At 39.2% G+C, this 26,926-nt stretch overlaps 1 long non-coding RNA gene across 3 annotated transcripts in view; it reads right to left on the minus strand.

Moving 5' to 3' along the window:
• Positions 1-4,140: 4,140 nt before the first annotated feature.
• LOC132247771 (uncharacterized) overlaps positions 4,141-26,926 on the minus strand; it is a 97,979-nt gene continuing 75,193 nt past the window's right edge. Inside the window, exons 7-9 of one of the 3 annotated variants that reach the window (XR_009459189.1) lie at positions 20,590-20,744; positions 10,135-10,199; positions 4,141-6,926 (exon numbers count right to left, since the gene is read on the minus strand). This is a non-coding gene — a long non-coding RNA (uncharacterized LOC132247771). Of the gene's footprint in view, positions 6,927-10,134; positions 10,200-16,308; positions 18,931-20,589; positions 20,745-26,926 lie in introns of those variants that run through there. The other 2 variants (XR_009459188.1, XR_009459187.1) reach the window with 2 other exon arrangements.

Here is a 26,926-nt window from a genome sequence, read left to right on the forward strand (position 1 = left end):
GAGGTTTGAAAACATCAGGGGAATAGAGAGAAGCAGGGTCCTCTTTTTTTTTTCTTTTTTTTTCCCCCCTCTCTCATGCTTTTGAATTTTTTTTTCAAATTCTGGTTTCTTCCAAAATACTGAGAGGTTATTCTCAGCATATTTCTGACCCCTTTAAAACTATAAGAAGCTGGAATCTCACATGGAAGCTTGAACTCATAAGATTTCTAGCTTGATTTGAAGACATATTTTCTGCATTTTCTCATTTTTAGGAAAGATAGGTCAGCAGGGAAGCTACTGTCTTGTGCTGGGATGCTGGTCAGTGTCATCACTTTCCATATGGTTGCAGTTGAGCTTTTCTAAATTGCTTGTTGGACTTACTTCTTTCTGACACTGGGGTGCCTGGATTTTATTTTGTAGTGTAGGTTAAATCCCTGGCGATTTCAACATGTCTCAGCTTCATGTTCTCCTTCATGTTTTCTCTTCATGTTTTGTTTAAAATTTAAACAAAAGGAAACTATGTAACCAAATATTGAAACAAATGTTGGAAAAAGATTGTTTCCCAGAAAGGCAAAAGTGCCAATTGAATGGAAATTAAATATACACAGTCCAAATGGCATTCCCCTTGTTGCCTTCAGTATAAAAATATCAGCCATTACGATTTCAGAAATTACTTGTTAAACCATGGCCTGGGCACACCTGACATACCCATTCATCCTAGCCTGCCTCAGCTGAGTATTGATGTGGACATAGGTGGACAGATCCCAATATCTGGGCTTAACTGCCCACCCAGTCCCTGCAACTGGAATGGCCAGCCAGGGTCAGCTGACCCTTTTCCCCTTTTTATAAAAACTCCTGACCCAGAAGAGGAAGTGCCTGAGCAACAAGGCTAAACATTGTATCTAGGTTTCCTCATTCTCAGCTACCTAACCTGACTTGCCCAAGGACTCTGAGTTTGACCAGTCCCTTTGGCTCCCTAACCCAACTCTGGTTTGATCTCCTAGATATCTGACTTAGCTGTCTTCCTCACTGTGCTTTCTCTGACCCTCTGGCTCTCTGACTCAGTTCCCTAAATGGATCTTCTGGCTTCTGGCTTCCTGGATCCCCTAGACTTGGACTCTGCACATTCCCCGCTGACCTTGGTTGCTTCTTCTGACCTTGGATGACCCCCAGACCTTGCCACCTATGACCCAGCATTACACTATTTAACCTTGAGCCCTGCGGCTCTACGCTGCATCCACATTTTTTTTTCCATTCTGTTTCTCATCTTCCCTTTGTATAAGATGACTACTTCACACATTGTGGTCTGACTTCATTCATTCCTCCAAATGATGTCATTCAGCCACAGTACTGTATACTCCTAATTAGACCTTTCTTGGAAGGATGGAAGTAATCTGTGCATACTTAACTGACTACAGAAGTTTGTAAAAATAATAGCACCAAACTAAGAAATCAGTGACACCCTAAAGCAGAGATGGCTGCTTACTATGTCATAGTACTTCCTCCCACTAAATATGTATGATCTAACATTCATCTATCTATATATCTAATATCAGTTCCATCACCATTGTATCTGAGTGCCTATTTTTCCCTAGGTGTTTGGACACACCTCAAACATTTCAAATTTGAGGGATGTTTAATTAATTACACTTCTGAACTTTTCAGGGTTTGCTCATCATTATGTACTAGGGAGACCCATGCAAACTATGTCTGTGGCAGCTGATATCAAAATCCTTATGCACATGAGCCCAGTCTGATTGGGTTGCACTTGCGTACATTAGCTTTATTTGGATATTTGCTGCACAGGGAGCACTACATGTGTGAGACAGATTCTAGCACAAATAAATATCTTTGAGTTACAGAGTTTTGTATCACACTGTTTCTGTCCCTTAGACTAACCTTATGCCATGCCTCAAGGCTCCTTACTGACTCCTCGTTAAAGCACTACCTTTGATGGCTCTGCACCACACTTTAGACAAGGAATTGTACAGGAACATTTGGATGAGGGTGATTCTGCCTCAAGCAGAGGGTTGAACTAGATGAACTCTGGAGGTCCCTTCCAGCTCTACTTTTCTATGATTCTGTGATTCTACCACACAACTCTACTGTCACCATTAACTCTTTCTGTTACCAGGCACATCATTTTTTTCAGGATTTATTCATCCAAGCACAAAGTAGTTCCCCTCTTTTACTCTAGGTTTTGAGGAAAAGAATAATTGAAGACATTGAATAAGTGGAAAATGGGGGAATACTGTAGATCTAATCTATCTGATGCTTAGTAAAGCCTAAGCTTCTGTACTACATGGAAAATGATTAAACAACTGGATGGATATGGGAATTAATATGGAATTGTACTGTGGGTAAAACCTGGTGAACAAGAAGACAATAATGAGGGGAAATATGGATGTGGAGAGAAGTTACTAAGTCCTTATGGATCAATCTTATACTGATCTTACTTTATATATTCATTAATGATCTGGGCATAAAACATAATGCATGCTAATGAAATGCATTGGTAGATGTCACTAATACAGAGGAGGATCAGAATATCAAACAAAAAGAACTACATGATCTTAGAAATGGAAGTATAGAATGAGATGAAATCCAAAAATACAAAATTTAAATTCATGCATAACAAACATTTTTGCTGTAAACTGGGGAGATTATGTATGAGGTACACTACTAGTCAGTCATAGAATGACAACAGTTTACCGATGGGAAGCAGCTTTCAAAGGAGAAGTAGAGAAGCCATAAGGTGAAGCAGAGAAGAAAAAGAGAAAAACTAATAGCATCATGCAAGACCCTGGTAAAAACGTCATATAGAACAAGTTCAAAGGGCTATTATTATCATCAGGGGAATAAGGAGATTATATTCATTTGAGAGAAAAGTAAAAAATCTTGACTTGTTTAACCCAGCAAAATGGTAGCTGAGAGGGGACATGATTGTTTTTTCTAGATACATCAAGGAATGACTAAAGTGCAGCTTGAGACTAACTCTTAACCACCTATTGTGTAGATCAGTGGTTTTCAACCGTTTTTCATTTGTGGACACAGAAAAAAAATTTGGAATGAGGGTGCAGACCTCTTTGAATTGTAAATGTAGGTATTCACATACCTTTGATGAATCATAGTCATCTTTCACAGACCCCTTAGACATAGCCTGTAGGTGCCCAAGGGTCCACGGACCACTAGGTGAAAACCACTGGTGTACATAATATGGTATTACCCCCAGTGGGGCATGTATATAAATGCCCCACTGTATGAATAAGGAGATGTCTCTGTCCTTCCAGAGGGCAATCCTACTTCTATATTATGGGCACTTAGGCACCCAAAGCAAGCAATTGAGTTAGTCTCAAACTGCTGTTTGTTTGTCCACTAGGCAAAATTGGATTCTACCCAAATTGATCAAGGATAAACTTAAGCTGCAAAACAGGAGTAGACTTCCATGGCACAATGTGTGCTCTGTAGACACACCCAACCTAGTTTTCAACAGACCTGCTTATTCCTAAATACTATATAACTTCGTTAGCATGCTGCTCTTCTCAGGTCAGTATATCAAGCTTCTCACTTGGACTAATTAGTGCAGGTGAAGCATCACACTAATACAGCTCTACTTTTTCTAGTACCCAAGCTACCTTGGTCAGCAGTGGCTTGGATATAGCCTTCCACTGGAAGAAGTAGTGAGGGGCCAGAAACCTATCTGGTTTCAAAATGCAGTTAGTTCAAGAAAGAAATTTACGTCATTGCTGCAAAAGCAGGGGATTGGTTTTAATGGCTCAGAGGTTTTCTTCCAGTCCTGTTTGCTATGTTCCTATAAGAAACTGAACTGAATCTGCAGCATGAGAGGTTCAAATAATGATAGTCATAATTAATACTACCATTCTTAAAGTACTCTTTTCACTGAGGATCACAAAGCACGTTGAACACACTTGCAAATTAAGCATTGCAAGCAACACTTAAGTGAGGCAGATAATTTTCCTTAGAAATATTATCATTAATATTTGCGATGATGACAATGATGATACAGCCAAGGAAATTGAGGTTTAGAGTGTTTCGGTTTTTCAAGTCCATGGGGAAAATCTGTGGAAGAGTTAGGAATAGAACCCAAAGTGCCCCTGGCTGTTAATAAGCATCCTATAATCATAAATATGACACTTTAAATCATGTTTCATTTTTATTCAACACTATATACACTGTGTGCAATTGCAGTTTTCAGAGCTATGCTATTTAGAGTAAAATAACACTCAGAAAGTTAAGAAAAAGAATTTAATGCATGTGTATGCACTGCATTTAGAAAGAATGCAAGTTCACATAATGAGAGAGAATGGCCTATGAAACAGTATATGTGTGTCCTCAAAATCAAAATGTTAAGATATTTCCTAGACATTGAATAACATAGGCATTAAATATCATATTCATGTATTTAAAAACAAGAACCATACATCCTGGAAAATGTGTTCTGGATAAGCTGGAATGTTACCAGTTCCATATTTGTTAATTCCTACTTCAACTTCCCTTTGGACATGTGCCAGGTCTAGGGTGGGCTATGAAGCAGTTATGTCTTTGCTCTGCTCCCTGTCCTGATACAATTTCCTTCAAAATCTGCAGAACCCCAACCACATAGTGTTTGCATTGAGTAGCATCCCAGGGCTCAGGAGAGAGAAAAGCATGCCATATTGTCTCAGTTCTTTCTTTGCTGAGAGCTTAATGTCCTTTTCAACCTTTCCCCCCCTCCTTTGCCCCCCTCCCTCTATATATTGGATGGACACCTAGGGCCCTTTTGTTTGAACCAGCCATTGATCTGCTCACAGTATGGCATGGAAAGAATCAGGTATATTTATTTTGAAGAAAAGGAAATGAACGAAGTACAAGACAGCATTTTTTCAGAGTTAAGAGGCTACCATAAAAAAGAGGGGAAAAAATTGTTCTCCCTTGTCATAGCAGGCCTGACACTTGACAATGTGTCCAAACTTCAGTAAAACAGCTTAAGATGAAATGAGATTCCCTAATATATGAACAGTAGGACAATGGAACAAGCTGCCTCCATAAGTAGTGCAATCTCCTTCATGGAGACTTTAAAGAAGAGGCTGGATAGATGTCCATTAGACAGGTAAGAAATAGCAAATCCTGAATCTGTGAAGGGACAGGACTCCTCCTTTGCCCCCCGCCTCCCTCCCCCCCTCCACAGGACTCCTCTTCACAGGACTACATGGCCCTTGAGATCCCTTTCAACCTTAAGATTGTATAGGCACCTGTACACAAGCAGCGAGGTGGCTCTGACGCTCTATAATTACAGCGCATCAGAACAAACTCAATTGAGTCTGCTACAGCATGATAATTACCATACTCCAGCAGACTCCAACATCTCATGTATCAGTGTCCCCACACTTAAAATGGTGGCAAGAGCACTTTAACTAAAGCATGTTCAATGAGCTTTAGTTAAAGCACTCCTGCCACCATTTTTAAGCACAGGGATGCTGATACATGAGATGCTTTGGGCACTTTAATGAAAGTGGCTCTCGGAGCCACTCTAATAAAGTGTCCCCCCTCCCCTATGCCCAGAGTATATGTATAAGTGCCGTGTGATTCTGAGATTCTTTCAATAATGAGGAGAGGCAGTTAGCCATGCTAACCATGTCAGCCAAAGCGTATGGCAGGATGGCACCTTAGAGATACTCTGCCCTGCCTTCAATAGCAAAAACTGTAGAAATAAAAAGGAAGAGATAATCTGCACAGCCTCTCCCACAGAATTCTGCCTTGCCCCTCCTTATGCATGGTTTGCTCTGCACCTCCTCCTCCCCACCCCCCACTACACTCCTAAAGCTATCATAAAGCTAGTGTTGTCTACTCCTTCCAAATCTTACAAGAAATCTGACAAAATGTAAAGAGAGAGAGGAGCAACTGCAGCAGAGCGCGGAGAGATGAGTGAAGAAAGTAAATATTTGTTTCTCTAAATAATTACAAATCTAAATATGCATGTATTTAGTTAGCAAAACAATTATTTTTGTATATATCTTGTATATTGTATATAGTTCTTTGTCTTCTTCATCCCAACCTTCATATGATGTCACTTCCCTAGAATGTAACATTTCTATTTCTAAAAGTCCATGTTTTCATGAGGTTTCGAACAATAGGGCCCTGATCCTTGTCCTACAATACAAATAATAAATAAATCTTGGTAATTTACATACATAGAAAAGACCAAATTCTCCCTATAAAAATATATGCTCTGTTTAAGTCAGAGGAAGTTGCACGTGTGACTCTGAGCACAGAAACTGGACCAGTGCCCACTTGTAACAAAGCCATGGATATGAGGACAGAATGGAGCCCATTGTCTCTTGAGAGCTTTTTCATTTTTCTTTGTTGTTCTCTAGGACATAAATTACATAAACTGAAAATAGAGATTTTCTCCAGTATAACGTGTCTCTAAGATTTATTATTATTATTATTATTATTTGATCTGTTCAGAGATATTGTTAACCCTGCTTTAAAGACTCTTGAGGAAAAAGTTAATACATGCCTACAACATCTCCTCCTTTGGAAATATCCACGGGGGAAAGGTTAATGCATTACAGAAGACTCTCTGAGGAGCACCGCTCAGCGCTCCTCACACGTCATTTCCTCAGGAAGAAGGGGTAGTGACTTTCCTCCCATTGTGTGTCCCACAGAATCTTTTTTGAGGCCCTGTGCCTCTACATTGCCTCAAAGTCTGTTGTGGTTCCTCTCGGCTCCCTCACAATATGGCTCAGTTGGATTTAGTCTGGTTGCTGCTGCTCCATAGACCTCCCTTTAAAGTCCAAATGAACTACAGAATTTAATGTAACTCCAGATTGTGTTAAATCTTCATCGGCTTTTCTGCAGAGCTTTAGTGGGATGATAAACTTCCTTCACAAGGTCTTTGTCTCCTGCTTCAATCTTCGTCCCTCTCCAGTTCCACAGAAGCAGGTCTACAGGACATAGGACAAAAGGGCAATGATGTTAGAGTTTACTCCTGAACATTTCCATATGAGTAAGGAATAGGAGTTTGGGGCTGCAGTTGTTTGCTGTTGTTCTTGAATATATTTCCATGAGTAATATCTTTCATGAGGCCTCACCGCAGCTCAAAGTGCTCTACTTTTCATTCAGCAGACAAGGTTCTTTGGGTGAATCTGATATATTTTATTAGACCAACTTAAATAGTTGGAAAACAATTTTAGCTCGGAGTTGGTCCAATTAAACCCTAAACAGGAGCTGATTTGGGAATGCCATCAGTGACTGGCTAGCTAAGACCATGAAATCAAGAGCCAGTACCATTGCGTTTGCTCTCTTTATTCTTTGTGTCCTTGCTAACCATGTAATATTAGGAGTTATGTCTGAAAGGCTGATCCAAGAGGCTAAAAATAAATGCCCAGTATTTGTGACTGGCCTTTGGTATCTTTGTTCTCTCCGATTCTCCAAACCCAAATGCTAAAAGGCAAGATGTATCCATTCTGGTTATACATCCTCTCTGGGAGGGAAGCAAGCATTCAACAATGGGAGAGAACCTAAAAGAACAGTCTAATGCCTGGTGACAGTCTGGGTGCGTTGATGCTGCTCTACCACCATTTAATAACATTGTGCAGAGAATGAAACATCAAATGAGCCATTGTTTACTTATTATTTTCAACTTCAATGTTCATCTGATACACAGTAAAGAGCTTGAACGTAACCACAGCAGTGGCTAGGAGGTGCACTTCACTATGAGCTTGTGGGAGGTCTCGTGCCTAAAGACACTGAGGGATTTTGATTTGAAATGCTCCACTTTTTTTTTTTTTAAGAGTTATGGGATTTAATTAAATTGGTGGTCTGCTGGTTTTTTTCAGTCAGAAGTTACACAGTATGCTCTCTTTCTGTCTCTCCCACCCCCACCCCGCTTTCCTTGCAGAAGGTTTTGCTAGGCATGTACATCCATTTCAGAATTTAATCATAGGCAACTTAAATCTTTCCAATATTACCCACATTAGTAATTGCAAAATAATAAACATGACAAAATTCAGATTAATAGGGCATCCAGTGTAACTCCTATTGAGGGGAGAGCCCTCTGGAATTCTAACCATAATAGGTCTGTGTTTATTTCTCAACCAACAGCATAATGTGACTGATTTACAAGAGTTTAACTCAAGTGTTAATCTGACAGTGACGAAGAGCTTCTCACTGGCAGAATCACTTACACTATCATATTAGTTGCCTCCTCTATTAAAGCAGTGTGGTCGATAATTGCAATGCTTTTATGTCTAGTGGTTCTGACAAGGCTCTCTTTAGGTCACATATGGGCGGTCTAGCCTGCTGCACAGCTGAACAGTGGCAAATAATTTAAACTGAGAAAGTATTGTTCTCCTCATATTGTGGAGCAAGGGCAGTTCAAGGAAAGGAAGGCTCTGCAATGGCTACCTGCTGGTGTGTAGTAAAATAAGATGGACATGATACTGGGCTGGGAGTACAATTAAATCTATTTTGCACCAATGTGTTGGTGGACAGATGAGTTTCCACATGGCAGAGCTTTATGATCTTTAAGGTAGACTGAACTAATAGATTGGTGTGGAGCGCACTGAAGTTACTAAGGATGAGAAAGCAAGCAGCAGTACATTTGAACTACAGGTTTCTCATATGCTCCACGTCATGCTGAGTTTTTATAGCTCCTGGCTTTCAAAAAGCCTGTTTCAAAGAGGTTTGCGCTAGACTGGGCATGCAGTTTTGCTCTGCAGATATTGTCGCTACCGATTTAGTGGAATGCAATTAGGAAGCCTAAATTAAGTGGTAATGGAGAACCAGCTCTTGAAACTGGGGTTTCCACGGCAACCACTGCTTACAATACAGCCTTCAGTTAGTTTTCCCACTTTATCTGCAAAATGCACAATTGAGCTTTAAAACAGCTTTGTGCTGAAAAGCGCACTGTAAACAACTGTTTGCAATGAGAGTTTTACACTGTCTTTAAATACAACAAGCTATAAAATAAAATTTACTTGTCCACACTAATAAAAAATCTGTGCAGTACAAAATACTAAAGGGTCCAGAAATTTATTAGTCATTTACAAATTGTATATATAATGCTGAGAAAGTCAAGGTCTTCCAATTCTGGAATTTGTCTCTTAAGTCTTGTAATTCTCCCCTAATTTTAACTCACAAAACTCTACATATCTCATAAACCCCAGGAGTGACATACATTTGGCATTTCAGTGTAAATAATGTATTTATCACAACAGTAGTACTGTGCAAATATATAATGCTTTTAGCCCTGATATAAACTAAAGTGTACATTTTCCCCAGGTTTCTTTCATATATACTCACTTTAACAGATTTCTTTTAATTTTTCCCTCTGTGATGTATTATTGCATCCTTCACAGATTTTTTTTTCATATTTTTATGACAGAGTAGTGGTATTCCCTTTCTGGATTACTAGACTTTTTTGATGGTTTCTAGGCTATAGTTTAACTTTTGCATCTGTTCATATATAACCTTTTGTGCCTCACCATATTCAACTTAATGCAAAGTGAACAGGATAATTTTGGAATAGTAACTTTTATTGCCCATTTTTGTATAAAACAGCCCCTTCAAACTGAATCTTGAACCTGAATAACATATTTGTATTACATTGTTTTTTCCTTCTTTGTGCATCTACTAGTTTAATATTATAACTATTAAAAAGTGATGGATTGCCAGCATTTATGTATTTTGGCATTCATTTTCCCTCACCGTGCTCCTTTAAGTATCTTTCTTAGTCAAAGGAAAATCACAGAGAAAGAATTTCTTTGACCATCTAAGGAAAATATGTCAAACTGGTCAATTTTTTGGCCTACTGGCTTTATGGTATTCTTTTAAAATAGTATTCTGGAAAAAAGGTAAAACAGCTTAAAGATCATACAGCTAGTCAAAACACACATAAGTTTTTGTCTCAGATAAAATGCAGCAATCAAAGCAGCTTGCACTGTTTCAAGGTTGATGTACTTTGTGTATGTTATAGTAACCATGGTGGGTCAATGCAGAGGGGGGAGTGATGGTGCCTTTCACTAATGAGTCTGTTGGTCAGAGGACTATATCTTGGCATCAGCAGTCATGTATGAATCTAGATTTGATATAGTCTCTGTAGACTTTGAATGTGCCAGGCAGGGAAGCTTGCCCTTCACAGTAAGGGTTTACCTTCAGCAATGGTGGTCACATTACAGGAATTCTGATCTGTTCAAAACCGTCTGTTCAGTGCTGACCTAAAGCAGAATTAAGAGGGGATAGCTTATTGGAAAGTTCACTTCTCTTCTACTATGCGCTGTTGCTAACGGGAGCTTCTACTGAGATGGTTAGGTAATAAAACATACAGCTGCAGAGAATATGCAAGGTGAACAAATCAAAGTAGTAAGTAATAAAAATGATGTGTGTGGCAATATTTAATATTACTTGTGAAAATTGTTGAAGAAACACATCTTTGCCGTATATCAGAGATTGCTCTAAAGCTAAATCAATGAATTAATAGGGCTATTTGTAATGATATTTTTCTCATAAGACTTAATTATTTAGGAATCAGAGTTTGAAATTATAATTTCTTTAATGATTTTTCATGACACAAATTATCCTGCCTCAGCACAACCGTCTAGGAGGCAAGAGGAAAGGTTGACTTGGTTGCCTTCTTCATTCTTACACAAAATCTGCTCATTTGGCCTGCTCCCAAATTGAAAAGAAACAAATTCCTGGAAGAAACACAGAATGCCAGCGCGTACAAGACTTTCACAGGGCATCCTGTTTCAACACGGACTGTCTGTATTTTGTCGAAGTACTAAAGGACACATTGAAATTATTTTGTTCTGGCAACAGTGTATATTGTGATGTGTATGCATTCAATTGCACTTGACAAATCTTTGGGGCAAACAGAACAGTATAATGTAAGGAAATATCTTAGCATATTCCAAAATGACATTTTTAGACCAAACATGTGTTCAATTGATTTGCCTTCTCCAGAGATCACATTTGAATGCAGGCCAGTGATAAGTATGGAAGCAGCCTCACTCCGAAAGGCATACAGGGTCAGCAGTACTTCCGATGGTATTTCCTGTGCTGCAGAGTTCTATACCTAACTGTACAAATAGCTCCACATGGCATTCTGATTGTGTGCCAGAGAATTTTATGATCACATGCCAAGTATAGTTGTCAGGTTCCACTCCACTGCTGTGTGTGTATATGTGTGTGTATGTGCGTGTGGCTAGAGCTAACTTCAGACTGAGTAATTACCATAATCCAAACAGGGCCTTTACCATCTTATTTGCATTCAACCAGCAGTGCTGTTTTTATCAGCACCACTACTGAATTGTTGCAAAGTTTTAATTATCTTGATAACTCTTTTTTTTTTTCAATTCATTCTTTTTTTTCCCCCCTCAGTCTGTTGCCTGGATTTCAGCAATCATCCGCGTATGCCAGCAGCTGCAATTCTAGAATGAAAAGTTTTCTTGTTTTTTCTCCCTCCCCCCCCCCCCGAATAATTTATAGTATCCTGGATTCTGAGTCAGATTTTTCAGTTTCATTAATTAATGCCTCATGTTTTCCTCAATAAGCACAGCTTCACACTTGTGATATTTTACATCCTAATCCTGCAAACGTTTGCTTACAGAAGTAGCTGTACACTAGGGAGTAGGTTCGTTGAACTCAGTGGGACTACTATCCATTAAGCTGCACCATTTCATGAATGTTCACAAGAGCAGAGCTTTAGTTGTCATGTTTCCTGTATTTCCATAATCTTTTGATTTAGGATTAGTAAATATGTGGAATGGCACTTACATTTGCTCGCTCTCAGACACTATGCATTTTCCGAATTAGAATGCTAAGTTAAGCACATCCAACATTGAAAGAAATATAGTCTCATAGTAATAAACACTGGAGCACTGTACCGGGAAAGTTATGGACTCAGTACCACTTGGAATTTTATGAGATTAGACATCTTTCTGAAAGACATAACTTTACTCAGCTTCTGGGGAAAAAATGACGGCCTCTGTATACAGGAGGTCAGTTTTGATGATTCTGCTGGTCCCTTCCAGCCTAACAGTTTATTAATCTAAGAAATATAATATTTGGCAATATTTAAAATCAATTTAAACTTCAAAAATAACCATCTATTTCCAGAAACTCTTTCTTGAGGACTATTGTAGCGGAATTATTTTGGGAAATTAATATTGCTTTATGAGAAGGGATTCCTCCGTGCTGGTTTTGTTTTAAATGTTTAAAAATCACAAAGGGTAAGGTGCACTGAAATACTTTCTGTTATGAAATTTAGTAAGTGGGAAAAGTAGCCTATAAAAGGAATTGGTCCATGTTCTGCCTACATGCAAAAAAGTGGTATCTGGTCCTTTTCTTTTTCAGGTGAAGTAAACATCTTAAAAAGAAGCACAATAAGTATGTTTCTAGGCATAGTGTATTATAATTGTAGCTTTTACCTCTTCCATGAGGTTCATGCATCAAGTTATATCTAATTGCTACCAAGCAGTGTACTAGCTGTCTGTTCTTATGAAAAGTAAACAAATACAATTTAAAAGTCATGAGACACTCGTTTTGCTATAGTTTGCCTTTATAGACACCTTATGCTTGTTTGCTTTTTGAAAAGAAAAAATTAAAGATAAGAATCATTAGGGATTTCTCTTTAAATCCAGCAATCTATGCATACTACCAAGAATCAATGCCCTGTAAGCTGTCTGGTGTTCTGCAATAAATTCTAGCTTTTATAGACTTTTCCTGGACCAGGTAGCTGCTAATGCCATAGAAATTGATTATTTGTGGTGTTCTTATCACTGCTTAAAATATCTAATTGCTTTTTCTCCACAGATTTGGATTTGGCTTGCTTGATGCTGGACGATTAATGAAGGAAGCCCTAACTGGACAAATGTTGGTCTCCCGAGACAATGTGTTGTTGATAACAGGTCTGATCTGAATGAGTTGAGTCAAATTTGATTTTAATAGAATTTAAAGGCACACAGAAGACACACTAGCTTTTTTTTTTTTTTTTTTTACTTAAGTCTGCTGTGCATGAAAAGTTTATTTCCGCAAAGTATTAAACTTCTCAAGAAGGTGGTTCTGGGGTGAAACTGCAACTGTGTGTGCTTGGCTGCTTTTTTAACCAGCTGTGTCTAGAACTGATTTTATTCATTATTATTACTTGCATGGTTTTATTGCTGTCCTTATAGAGGAATTACTAGATTTTAAAAAATCACAAAAAAACAAGAAGGTTTAAGGTAAAGGAATAAACACTTCCCTTCAGAGACCTTTGAGGTGGCAGCAACTGACTTGAGAACAGGTTGCTACTGCCAGCATCTTTCAGATTCAAGAAGGACTCTTTCTCTCAGATGATTCTCTCAGAATCCTTAAATAAAAAAACCTAAATGCAGCTACTACTACTTTACAGACTATTTTGTACTCCCTGAAAGTCCGTTAACTGCACATTAAGCCATTGAATGCCATATTTCTTCTTTAGAGGATCACTCAGTTCCCAGCAAGTGTGCCATTAATTCATGAGAAGGCAAATACTAACGGTTCTCCATTGCATAGATAATCATGAAAAGTAGTCACTGTAATATTGAATCCTTTCTCTGAGCACATCGCTCTGCTCAATCTCAACTGCATAGCCATAGCAAATCCTAAACAGGGAAGAGTTTTCCTTTTCTGCTGAACTCTTCTAGATTTATGAAATGTTTTCGTTCCTCATCAGGATGCAACAGAGCCTTTCCAAGATTTTCACAAAAAAATGAACTGGAGAGCTCTCTGAATAGCCACAAGCCAGATGCTTAGGGCGCTCACCTGTGACATGAGAGGCCAAGGCTCACATCCCTGGTCTGCCATTTTCCTGTAGCTCAGGTGAGTGCCTAACTAATCAGGTATGCAGGAGTGAGTCTCTCACTGTTGGTGCTGTTCCACTTCATATAAATTATTTAATATTCATTGTAGTGAAGACTTGCACATGGGTTTCTTACATTCCAGGGCTACAGAGGCAGTTTTTCTCTGTCCCAACACAAATTTAACTATTAGCACAAAGTGGGACAGCTCCAACAGGAGAGGGATGAAGGGCTGGAGGTTAGGGGCTGCAGTGCCTAACTTTTAGACACCTGGATCCCTGTATTAAGCATTTAAACTAACCCTCCATGGGGCACAGAGAGAATTAGATGCACAGCATGGGATCCTTCACAGCTAGGGGGTTAACAAAGCTGGCCAATAAGAAACAGTGATCTCAGAGAGGTGTTTTTGGTATCCCAAGCCTCTCTTTGCCATAGGCACCTCAGCCTGCTCAGGACCAACAGCCCAGAATCCACTCTTGAGAGTAGGATCTAACAACTTATCTTTCAAAAGAGTAAGCTCTCTTTTCTTTTATGACATTGTTGCCATTATGATGCCAACAACTGTAAGCTTGTGTAATGGCCTACAAATTAAAGCAGGTGACTCTTGGCTCAGTTCCTGCCTCAGCCTGGACAGCATCAAACCTGTATCTCACACCACCCTTACCCACAAAGTCATAGTCTATTCTGGGTGAATGCGTTCTCTGTTCCCTCTATCGAAGTTGTGACACTGTACAGAAAATAATTCAAATTTCATTACACCAGATCAAAAATGGAGCATAAGGAAAAATCTTTGCTCTGTATCCTAATATTTAGGTCCCTCAAGTGGAAAAGTTGTGTTGTGTAATAGTCATGCATCCCCTGCTCTGTCACTCTCTAGCCCAGTGAATCTTGCATACCTTTCAAACATGACTGGAGAAGGGGCACAATTAAGCTGGTAAAGAGCAGGTCTTGTGGGGTAGCTGCTTTCCATACAGCTGTCCCTCCAGCAGTTCTGCAGGGATTCTCTATCTAAGCTACATCCTTGTGGGATGGAGAACCCTCCCTCTTCTTTGAATCAATGTAACCAAATGAAAAGCATACCAAAGGAATCCATTTCTCATTATAGTACTTACTCTAGGCACTACTCAAGGTGTGATTAATTAGGTGTGATTAATTAAACTACAAGTCATGACCTCCTTTTTTTTTCTTGTCACATACATATAAACAAGTGGATACTCCATGAAATTAAATGGCACAGAGTAGTAAATTTACATGCAATAAAAGAAAATACTTTGTGCCTGCCTACAGTCAACCTGTGGAATGTGTTGCTACAGGTGATCATCTAGGCCAGCGAGTCTCAACCAGGGTGCTGTGAGGTGCCACACAATATTAGTACTGCTAGGTGTGCAAATACTTACACGTCATTCATAAAACAAACCCAGAGACTTCACATAGGCATCCATCGTGTCAAAAACATTCTGACCTATTATAGTCTCTGTGAATTCTTCACAACAGGACTTGCTCTATCATTTTTCTCTAGTCAAAAAATGAGTGAAAGCTAAGAGCTGACATTTTCCAAGGTCTGCTTTGAGTCTAATGTGGGGTGCCTTGAGCCTAAAAAATTGACACAGACAAACAGGTTTGCTGGGATGCAAAGAACAGGTAATTTCATTACCAAAACCAATGGCATAGCTGTATGTTCTTTGAATGCACAGGACACACATGAACTTTAATGGGAGTTTTGGTTGTGCTAGGAGTACAAGTTAGGACCTGGTTTGTTGCTGTGAAGCCAAGCAGTCATTAGACTAAGCCAGGAAGGGTCCTCCATCTCTCTGTGCTATTGGCTGAGTGTATTTTTACTCTGACCTTGTTTGCTCGTTTGTTTTGTTCCCTCTCGGGTGTCCTGTATTGGTCACTGCTTTTGGCCGGAAAGGCAATTCTTCTCTTTCTGTGACCTCAATATCTAAATTGGTTAATAATAGTTCTCCAGGAAAGGCTGAAAATAGATTTGAGATTCAGATGTACCTCTCTGATGAACCATGGTTACCAAAGTGAAAACTGCTCATTCCTACAAGCACGAATAAATGCCATCACAAATAAATACAAGCTTTGCAACCTTTCTTGCTAGCAATTCACTCATTTTATGGTGTCATAGTTAGGCTGGAAAGCCACCCTGGTCTATTCTCATAATTGACATATCATTAATTGCTAGGGTCCTTGTTCAGTCCTGGTAGTAGCAAGGTACTCTCTTATTTATTCAGCCTAGTATATAACTTATAGCAAGATCCTGTGTAATCCAGTAAAGTACTCAGAATTATTATGTTTACATATTTTAATCATTGTAAAGTAAGGAGTCCACTCATAATCTAATTGTTTTTGTTTACTGTGTTTCTCATTTTACAGAAGAGTTCATAGGAAGGTGCCTGTGTTACTGTGTTCTCAATTCACATAAAAAGATTCTATAACATTCTTTTTTCTCAATTATGAAAATACTTTCCTGATCTCATTAAGCTTAGATAAAAAGATTAAGTGGTGTTTTTGCTTTTTATTTGTGACAATACAAATTAGACACACCTATGATGAACTAATTACTATGTTTATATTTTTTGTACAGAACAAGCTTGTTAACTGTGAACATGAAGAGATGAAGTAAGCAAAAACAAAGAGAAGTGTGGAGCCTTGCTGCTATTATTGTCTATGATATGCACGCACACTCTGTGCTGCTATACTCTCTCTCTTCCATCCCACATTTTCAGATTTTTGGATGAATGGGTAAGTAAAAGCATAGTTTGGCTAGACATGTTTTTGTACTATAAAAGCAAAAGTAATTTTTAGGTGAAGAAATTTAACAATTGTAGTACAAGAATACTACAAATAGAGCTTAATTTTATAGAGCTTTTAAAAAAACTTGACAATTACATACGAATATTATTGTAGTAAGGACCAAAAGTTGATATCCTTATTCTCATTGAATATTACTTATTCTTCATAGAGTCACATTGAAGTTATTTGTGTATATAACCATTCAGTGATGAGAGTCGAATGTTCATAATCTGACTTTAGTTACTCTGGATTTGAGAGTTTAAATATTCATACTAACTTCTGTTTCTTTCAGTGTTGTGCACCAAAGTTGTATACAAAAGGTTTTTATGAGCTATCATTTTATTAATTCTGGTTGCAGTAGATATTACCACCTTTGTTTCTGCTGACTTCAAATTGCTTGAAGTTTTAATTATTGTGATTATAACAATATCGCATTTCACACAAAGAAATGACATCAACTGTGAACCACTTAGAATAACAGCAGACATAACTGATTTGTGTCAATATGGCTATAGCATATTTGAGAGGACAGAACTGGAGACAAAAAGGAGCATAAACTGTTACCTCCATTCTCTCTGCACAGAACAGTTCCTTCTCCCATTTACATGCCAAGATGCAAACTGAGGTCCCAACCTTGCAAATCTGGACTGAGCAAGTCTCCTTCTACCCTCCTGGGCAACTTGTAAGATTGGTACCTTAGCTAACATGGGGAGCAGGTCAAGAATATGAATAAACATAGTGAATATTAATGGACTTCAACCAAGAATCAGCAACATATTCTGACTTAACTAACTTGTCTTTCCTCAGTCTTCGCCCAACCACGCAGTATAAACAGGAAATGGAACTTTCTTTCTGCCTGACTTTGAACCACATGACAAAAGCTTCAACATCATATTTTAAGATTAGAGAAAGAAGGAATTGTTGACTGTGGAAGGTAGCTAAAAAAGGGAGCACTAAATAAGAGAGTATAAACAGTGGGTAAAATATGTATTTAATTTAAAAAGGAGATTGTGACCAAAAGGAAGAGAAATGGAAAAAGACACAAAAGCAAGAAAAAAGAAGAAAAAGAAGAGATAGTACAACTTTTGAAATGCTTAACTTAAATTTTGAGAGCAGACTGTATTTACTAACAACCCGACCAATTGTTTTAGCTATTTGAAATCAAAGTTGAAATACCTCACCTTTTGTCAAATGCTGGTTTCCCCATCATTTAAAAGAATCAGTATGATGGCATCCCTTAAAACAAATTTTGCAATTACTATTCCCTTCATTTAAGAATGCCAGAAACATTCTCCCTGGTGTCAGATCAGTTCCTGAACAAATCTGCCCTGACTTTATTTCCCCATTCAATTTTTTTAATTCAGTGGTATAAGCATATCATTCAATATGAGCAACATACTGTATTGATGCCTCTAATATATTATGTAGTGCTATGATTGTTACTGTTGTGGATGCATTGCCCCAAAACTGTAATATATTGTAGATATATAGTGAAGAATTAAATATATAATGCTATATGACATTTATTCACAAACACCATTTTTTGAAAAAACCAAGCACTTTTTACAGAAAAAATTTAACCAGCTCTAATACTTATTCTATGCACATAGTATGCTATAGTCAGCAATGACATAGGACCTGTGTAATTATATATATTTAGAGTCCATACAGTTAACCTTTATATTACATTTAAATTAACAATTTTAAAACTAAAGTCATAAATACAAATGGTGCAGCAGTAAGTACAGCGTGACCTGTCCTCTCCAATGACTCAAATGTACATAAAGTAATTGGAAAGATTCCCATTGACTTTAATAGGCTTTGGACTATGTCCAAAATGACTGTAAAATCACATGCTGTTTGTGTTTGTTGGGTTACACCCGTGCTAGAATATTAAAAATTGGAAAAGGCAGGCAAGCTTGCCTGCCTATGCCCTTAGACCAACATGGCTACAACCAAAAACCTTGCAAAATTGGAAAAGTGATTCAAATATTATGTTTTATTTTAGAATTCAAAGAAGAAGCCATTTGTTGTCATGTTGGATGTCATGTGAAGTTGCCGGCTTCGAGGGACTTAAAAAGTCCCTTGCTGGAATTACTTCTCTTCCTATGAAGAAATACCGCCCACCCCCCCAGTTTTTTCCCCTTCTTGTAGTTGTTTCTTCTGGAAACATATTGTCAGGTTTGACAGTGCCCTGACAACCACACTGGAGGAACACAGGAACATTAGAGATGACTGAGCTGGGACCCGTGGTGTGGAGTTGGTGTATGCATAGACTCTGTACATTTACCTCTATGCTACTGAGGCCCAGGCAAATGTTTTGTAGATGCTGGAAAAAGAAAACATCAGAAACAATGACAAATTTGAAACTCCAAACATAAAGACCTATGTACCCTACATAAGGGTGTCCTAACAGATTCTACCTCTAGTCAGCATAGAGAGATTTGAAGTAAGCTTAAACAGTGTGAAGTAAAGTAGAATCAAGGTACATAATGGATGGCACCCAGCATACAAAGGACTATAGGATTAAACCTTATTTTCACTCAAGGAACTACTAGTAGATGCTGTTAGAATCCATGAGATTGTGTATTGAGCTTCCTACCAAAGGATCACTAATCCCAGGAGCCAGTAGCTCCACAGGCTCATTCCTGTTTCAAAACTTCAAAAGCCTGAAAAAACTTCAAAAGCCCGAAAGCTTGCAAGGAAGAAGTTTTTCCAACTATTTGAGTTGGTCTAATAAAAAAATATCAGATTTACCCAAAGGACCTTGTCTGCCTGTTTCAAAACTTCTGTTTTATAAATGTATACACAAATCCATACTAGTATTGAAAAGCACTAGTGCAAGCAAATGAGCTTTATGGGACAGTATATACCTCTCTCTCTTTCTCTCACTGGGTAATTGTATAATTTCCCATCTTTGGACTAGCTAGCTGCCTCACACACTTAACGACTGAAGAAGGGTGTTTGTGCCCAAAAGCTTGCAAAGAACAATGTTTCCAATTATTTAGTTCATCTAATAAAGGATATCACATCTACCTAAAGAACCTTATCTGTCACATGCTTAAATGCATTTACCACACAACACCATTTTATCTCAATTTCGGTAAATGAGGAACTGAAAAATGAAGTGAGATGCTCCAGGAGAGCTCTAGTAGAGCCATAACTGAGACCTGATTGCTTGTTCCAATGCCATAGGCCACTGTTTCTCATCAACAAGGACAAAGCATAAATACCAACAACCAACTGGAAAATTTGCTGAATGATAGTGACAGCAGATAATGCATTACTGTCCCACTGGTCTGCTTAGAGTATAAGGTTGACTGCCCTAGTCTCAACCCCTTCCTATCTGCAAAACCTCTTTGGTGTACCTTTCAGTACCTAAACGCAGAAATCTATTTTCAGTGTGGTTTTGTGTCCTACTGAAGATTGGAGTACTTAGGTACTGCCGTGTGTGTGCACACATTTATAACAGGATGCATAGACATGAATATATATTTAAATAGTTGTATTTAATAAATATACATTAATGCAAAAAGAGGTTTGAATATTTCGAATTTTTTTTTTTGGTTTATAAAATAGCACAGGCACACAAATAACAGCGAGATTAAAAAAAAAAAGAAAGAATGGACCTTCTACGTGAAACGTGAGATCAGAAATGCTCACAAGTGGCCAAGAGCTGCTAAATAATTAATCAATAGAGCCTTGTGGCAGTTTGAAATGTAAATGTGATGGATGAAGGTGTGATGCTTGTCATCAAGCAGAAAGTGATGTGACTGGAATGGATAACCTGCAGTACCTGCTGACTGGCAAAAGCTTGGACACAAAGATAAAGTAAAGCCATCAGACAGCAGCCCTGGCAACCCCTAATTCTTGCCTTTGACCCACAATTCGCTTTCATGTCCCTGTCCCAGAAGAGATGTTTAAAAAAATGATGAAGGGAGATCTTGGGGTGAGGAAGAGGAGAGGAAACCATCTAAAGAAATGTTACCTGACAAGGCTGCAGGCTACATACTTAGGAACACCTTTCTTTTCTTTATGTTCTTCTTCTGTAAAAAAATTGCAGCTCCTTTCTTCTTCCCTTTCTTCCCAAATCCTCTAGAGCCGTACCTGCAAGTGCTTCTGTGACTCAGAAACTGACAACGGCTGCATGCAAAGGAACAAAGAATGAGAATGACAATTCAGAGTGTGAGCAGGTGAGAGAGACACCTTTTACTTATCAAACTAGGCTGTAAAAATGCTCTTTTTACTCAGTGAGCTAGAAATAGAGCTGATCTAACTAGGCATTGATCCAAATTCTTTATTTGTACCGCGATGTGACGCTAACTGAATTTTTAGGTCAACTAGATGTCTGCAGCTTCTCTGTTCAACTATGGAAGCATAGCTCTGAGTTGGAGAAGGTGGAAACCCACATAATTGTGGCATATTATTCTATGGGAAAATTCACACCACTACGGTAAAGAGTATACAAGAATGTCCAGCAAAAAAAGTCTGTTTTCAGGAAGCTTATGACTTAGTCATGACATTGTATCTGTGTGGAAACTTGAGAAAATACAGCTCAACATGAGAAACATGCTTTTTTTTTTGCAATTTTAAAAATGTTTTCATCTATTCCTCTGTTATAAAAAAGAAAGACTGCAAGTAGAAGTTGCCAGTTCAGTTGTTTTTTCCCCACTACAATCAGAATACTCTTGATTTTCACAATATAAACTAGTTCCTTTTTGAGGTGGCAGGGTGTCTTTTGTTATAAAAGTCTACTTTTTTAAGGAAGTGAATATGATGTCTCAACATTGTATGGATTTTGCAAACTTACGTAAATGCACACTAGTAAATAAAAGCCATTTATGATAAAAGCTAAAATAGGCAATTGACACGCAAAAATAGGTGTTATCATTTCTTCAGGACAGAATAAGTATAAAAATATTCAGTTAAGAGTCCTTTAGACATCCATAAATACTTATTTACCCTTTGTAGTGGCATAATTAGCCAAGATGCCTCGTGAGTCCCTCTGATCATATACTTCTCTGAGAGATTTTTTTTCTTTTTCTTTTTTTGAGTTTTTAAAATTATCTTTATATTAGCATCATTCAAAAGAAACAAGGAAGTGAGGAAACACAAAAGTGCATAGACAGAAATAAATGAGCTTAGTTTCAATTTCAAAAAACCAAGAATTTCCTACGTTAGACTAAAACAGAAAGCCTATGCTACCTATTTCAGAATAAATGCTTTATTTTTAGCTAGAGCTAGATCCGAGAAGTTGAGATAAATGTGTGTAGTTCAACTAAAGACAATGATTTTTAATGTCTCATTGGCTGCCTACCTCCGCTATTTACAAAGGACCAATCATCTTAGCATCTAGGGGCTCATTGTACTGCTCATAGATCATTTCCATACATAACAACACTGTGGTAGATATGAAGTTCAGGTTAAGCTTAATTTTCTTGTATTTTTATACATTGTTTTGAACTTGTAAATGTGGGACCTAATTTTGGTTTATACTGTGTCCCCTTTGCCCAAGGTGGCTAACATTTTTGTATACACGCGTCCATATATATGTATAAAGCAATCAGAACTCATAGTCCATATGTGTATGGTATTTGTAGTTATACTAAGTCCCTTTCATGCTACCTGAGTCATATAATGGAGGTTTTATGTAAACAAGAATCAGGTCCCAGGCATTTTGTGGTGGTTCTGGATTAATAAGCCCAGGAATCAAAGTCTTATAACTCTTAGACTCTTAGCTTCCAAAAGGAGATTGGCCTATTACCAAGTGTGTCTGACTTGTCTTCCTATATCGTTTTAGCAAAACTTTTTGCTTTCCAGGCTCCTATTTCTGCAACTGTATTGCAACAAATATAATGGCATTTATGTTGGTTCCTGAGTAATAAATAAATAAAACCCCAAACATATTTAGGTCCATAGTTGTGAGATTAAGAGGTTTTTTTCCATTCATAAGGCCTGGCCTCACTGGGCAATCCATGTTCCTTTATGCTAGCATATCATTATGCTGTACAAACATATCACAAAAGACAGTTCCTGCCCTAGATTGCTTGCTACCTCAGTAATGTTTCATAGTTTCTAGGGTCGGAAGGGACCTGAACAGATCATCAAGTCCGACCCCCTGCCCTGGACAGGAACAAGTGCTGGGATCATAATACCCCAGCCAGATATCTATCCAACCTCCTCTTGAAGACCCCCAAGGTAGGGGAGATCACCACCTCCCTTGGGAGCCCATTCCAGAGCCTGGCAGCCCTAGCCATAAAGTAATGCCTCCTGATATCAAGCCTGAACCTGCTCTCAATCAATTTGTGGCCGTTATTCCTTGTTATCTCAGGTGGTGTCTGGGAGAACCGAGCCTCACCTATTTTCTGCTGGTCTCCCCAGGTGAGTTTATAGACGGCCACCAGATCCCCTCTCAGCCTTCTCTTGTGGAGGCTGAATAGATTCAGGCCCTTTAGTCTATCTTCATAGGGCCCGGCCTGCTGCCCCCTGACCATGCGAGTGGCCCTCCTCTGGACCCTCTCAAGGTTACCCACATCCCTCTTGAAGTGCAGTGCCCAGAAGTGGAGGCAGTACTCCAACTGCAGCCTGACAGGTGCCGCATAGAGGGGAAGGATCACCTCCCTGGACCTGCTTGTGATGCATCTGTAGATGAACGGCAAGGTACAGTTAGCCTTACTGACCACTTCCTCGCAATGTATGTGCATACACATATCTTCTGGGTGTATATATATATATATATATATATATATATATACACACACACACACATGCACGCACGCAAACACACCCCCCATATCACTGTGAGCCAATCAGGCATCTGGTAATATACAAGGAGTCTAATATATGCAATTAGACTCCGTGTGTGTGTGTGTGTGTGTGTGTGTGTGCGTGTATTAGTCTCCTTGTATATTACCAGATGCCTGATTAACCCACAGTGATATGGGCAAAATGTGCAGCTATGAAACTTCCACACTGGAAAACTTTGTTGAACCAAATCAGCATGAGGAATATCTGCTTTTCCCCATACTTGATTTCATATGGCACGTTTACTTGGATACTCTCCCAACACCCTTGCAAAATATACCATGGATCTAAAGCACGATCTCCTTTCTCAAAATGAATGGGTCTGATTACGGGCGTATTCATTTTGTAAAAGGTACAAAAGGATACAAATGTGCCTTTCCATTTCATATAATGTCAAAGTAAGACCCTATTGCCCTTTTATTTCAATCCCTGCAATTTGAAAATAAAAAAATGACTTGATTATATGTTTTTTAACACTAAGTGTATAATTGCTTTTGTGTTTTGACATTTAATTCCTCTTACCAAAATACATGGTAGGAATTAAAAGTCAAAACCTTTTATGTATTTGATGTACAGATCCTTCTGTGTATTTCAATGAGAGGAATAAAACAGGAAAGCCATAAAGCAGGTACAGTAAAACCATCTTGAATGAAGTCATTTTTATCCTAAACAACCTCACTCTGGTCCCAGTTTTGCTGTCTATATTCAAGCCAAAGTCCTGCAAGCATCCTGGAAAATGTGATTCTGGCACAGGGAGAGGAGCCACATTTTGTGGGCTGATAAAATGATGTGACTGAATATAGATGGAATCAGACATTGCTTATTGATGCTCTGATGATACTTCCTGTGGAGTAACTGAAGCATTGAGCATACCTTGCTGGGTCTTTTCCTATATCTTTTTTGGTGGTTATTTTCCTTCAGTCTAACTTTTCTGGGCTGTTAAAGTTGTTCCCGCCTCTCCTTCTCCTGCCCCCACCTCTCTCCATGTGTTGTTTTCTCTCCCTCCTCACTCATATTTTTTGTGTTCCTTCCAGCTCTGCACATGCTCTCCTCCTCTGCCTTTTCCTCCCTTTCTCTCTCTCACTCGTGCCTTTGAGCTCTGTCTGCTTCTCTTCCCTTTCAGTCACAACCCCAGTCTCCCTGCTTACCTTATTCCTCTTACTCTATCTTATATTCATCCTAATCAAGTGTTTTGTACCCCAGTGTTTCTTCCACACACACACTACTACGCCTTCACCCACAGGTACACTCTACCACCACCACCTCTCATCAGTTTTGTACTTACAGCTCCACCTACACCTTCTGCCATGCTTTCACATACTGCTCCCCTGCACAGCTCCTTGTAGAAAGAGCTGTGCATTATTTTTCTCCTCCACAAACTAGGCCATTGAGAGAGGGCAGTTTTCCCAGGGAATTGTCTGAAACTAAGGCAAGGGGTAGTATGTGAGCTAGCCAGAGTGGATTAATTTCCAGGGAAGGAAAGAGAGGCCCAGACTGACCTCAGAGGAGCTTGCTCAGAAGATGAGAGACTGAGGATATGTCAAACTCTGTATAGATGTGACTGCATCCAGGTCTCGACACAGACATGGGTGAATTGGGTGGCTGTCCAGGGCCCAGATGGAAAGGGGGCCCAAAAATGATATTTTTATTATTATTATTATTATTATTATTATTATTATCTCTGGTGAAGAGGGGGCCAATACTAAAAGTTCACCTGGGGACATCAAGAGGTGCTGACTGCATCTCACGTACACACATTCAAGCTAGCTTTACACTAGCAGGGCAGCACAGAGCTCACACAGGCCAATGGTCCAAGTATTTACCTTTCTTCTTGGAAAAGTTTTGCAGCCCCAGTGCACTATCTTCTGTCATAGCTATACTGTTAGCAGCAGCCAAGTCAGCTAAATGCAGCTCAGGCTTGTTTGCATCTTACCTGCAATGTGGACATACCATGAGGCCATGTAGGAAGAGAAGCTGATTAACTGGATGCTGAGAAAGCTGGCCACAAAAGGAAAGGAGCCCAGATGCAGCATGGACCAGTGAAGTTGGACAAGGAAGGAAAAATTAGGACCCAATATGAGAAGGGAAGAGCTTTTCTGTCTATCTTTGATCTGTGGGTATCTTTATGTAGCACAAGGCATGTGGACACCCACAGCACATGCCATGGTACCAGAGCTAGCTCTGAATGTCTGTCTTTTTTTTCAGTAGGATATGATAACCTAAGTGGAACACTCTATTACTACAACTTTATTGCTTCCAGTACCAAGACAGCCACCGATACAGATCTAACATGGGTACTGCATTGTGACATGTAGATGCACTCAGAATTATAGCTTCCCAGAATCAGAGCAAATTGGATTCCATCAGAGATTAGGAGCCTGGCCAGTATTTGCTGACCTTGCTGCCCATCATTATTTTAATATTTCTGCATAAGAAATAAGTCTGGGACTTTCATATTGTTGCAAATAAGCTGCATTATGCATTCACCTGAATATTTACATGGCCTGGTTTTTCGTCTTTCACTTGTGTGCTCACATAAGCATGTGCTATGTGAGCTAAAGGAGTAAATATGAGTAGCTGGTAGTGGCAGGCTTGTAATTCTTGATGTTGGCTGTACAACGGACAAAATCTTTTGATTAAAGCATGAGATTGGAAGACAGGACTTCTGATTTCTGTTCATGCTTCTGGCTCTTCCATGGACTGGTATGTAACTTTGATGAGTCCCCTAGGCTAGGGACAGACATTCAAATACCCTGAGCCTGAATTGATTCAATATTTGCAAGTCAGTCTAACCTGGCTAAGCTAAAACACTTTGTAACTGCCCAGACATCCCAGACATTCAGGCACATTCAGGTCTGCAGTGGCTCAGGCTAAAAGCTCAGGTATTCTAGAGCAGCCCTCCCTTACCTTCCACAGGACTGAGCTGAGGGGGGCGTGGCCAGGTTCCAGCAGGATTAGGGAGGGGTTCTTCCTCCCCTAGATAACAGAGCATTTATCAGATCTGTTATCAGCATTTATCACCCCATCAATAAACAAACAACTTCTCTCATTAGTTCAAGTTCTTCCTAAACAAAGAAGTAGCGGAGAGATATTACCAGTTGAGCTGCTGATTAGCTACAAAAAGCCCTAAGCCAACACTGCTCTCTGCCACAGCACGAACTGTAGCCAGTATGTGGTCTGCTAGTTAATGCTGAGAAGTGTCTGTGTAAGGCAGAGAGATTGGGGGATCCCTGCTTAGCAGGTTGTGGTGAGGGGAGAGGGAGAGCAGGAAGAAGCTGGGCAGATGCTGCTGTGCCAGCAAGTCTCTGCTGGAGCTGGAGCCAGGGAGCAGAGGGGAGAGGCCATCTCTGCTGTGGAGAAGAAAGCCCCACCCAGCCCAGAGAACATGCTGGGACGCTGGGGGAGTCTGATTTAACTTAAACCAGCAAGGGGTCTGGGCCAGACGTTGCATAAACTGGTTTGACCCAAATCAGTTAAGTCTGATACTACATTTAACCAGGTTTGTATCAAACCAGTTTCAG

This window comes from Alligator mississippiensis, chromosome 1 (genome assembly GCF_030867095.1).
Source record: "Alligator mississippiensis isolate rAllMis1 chromosome 1, rAllMis1, whole genome shotgun sequence".
In the NCBI taxonomy this organism is placed as follows: Eukaryota; Metazoa; Chordata; order Crocodylia; family Alligatoridae; genus Alligator; species Alligator mississippiensis.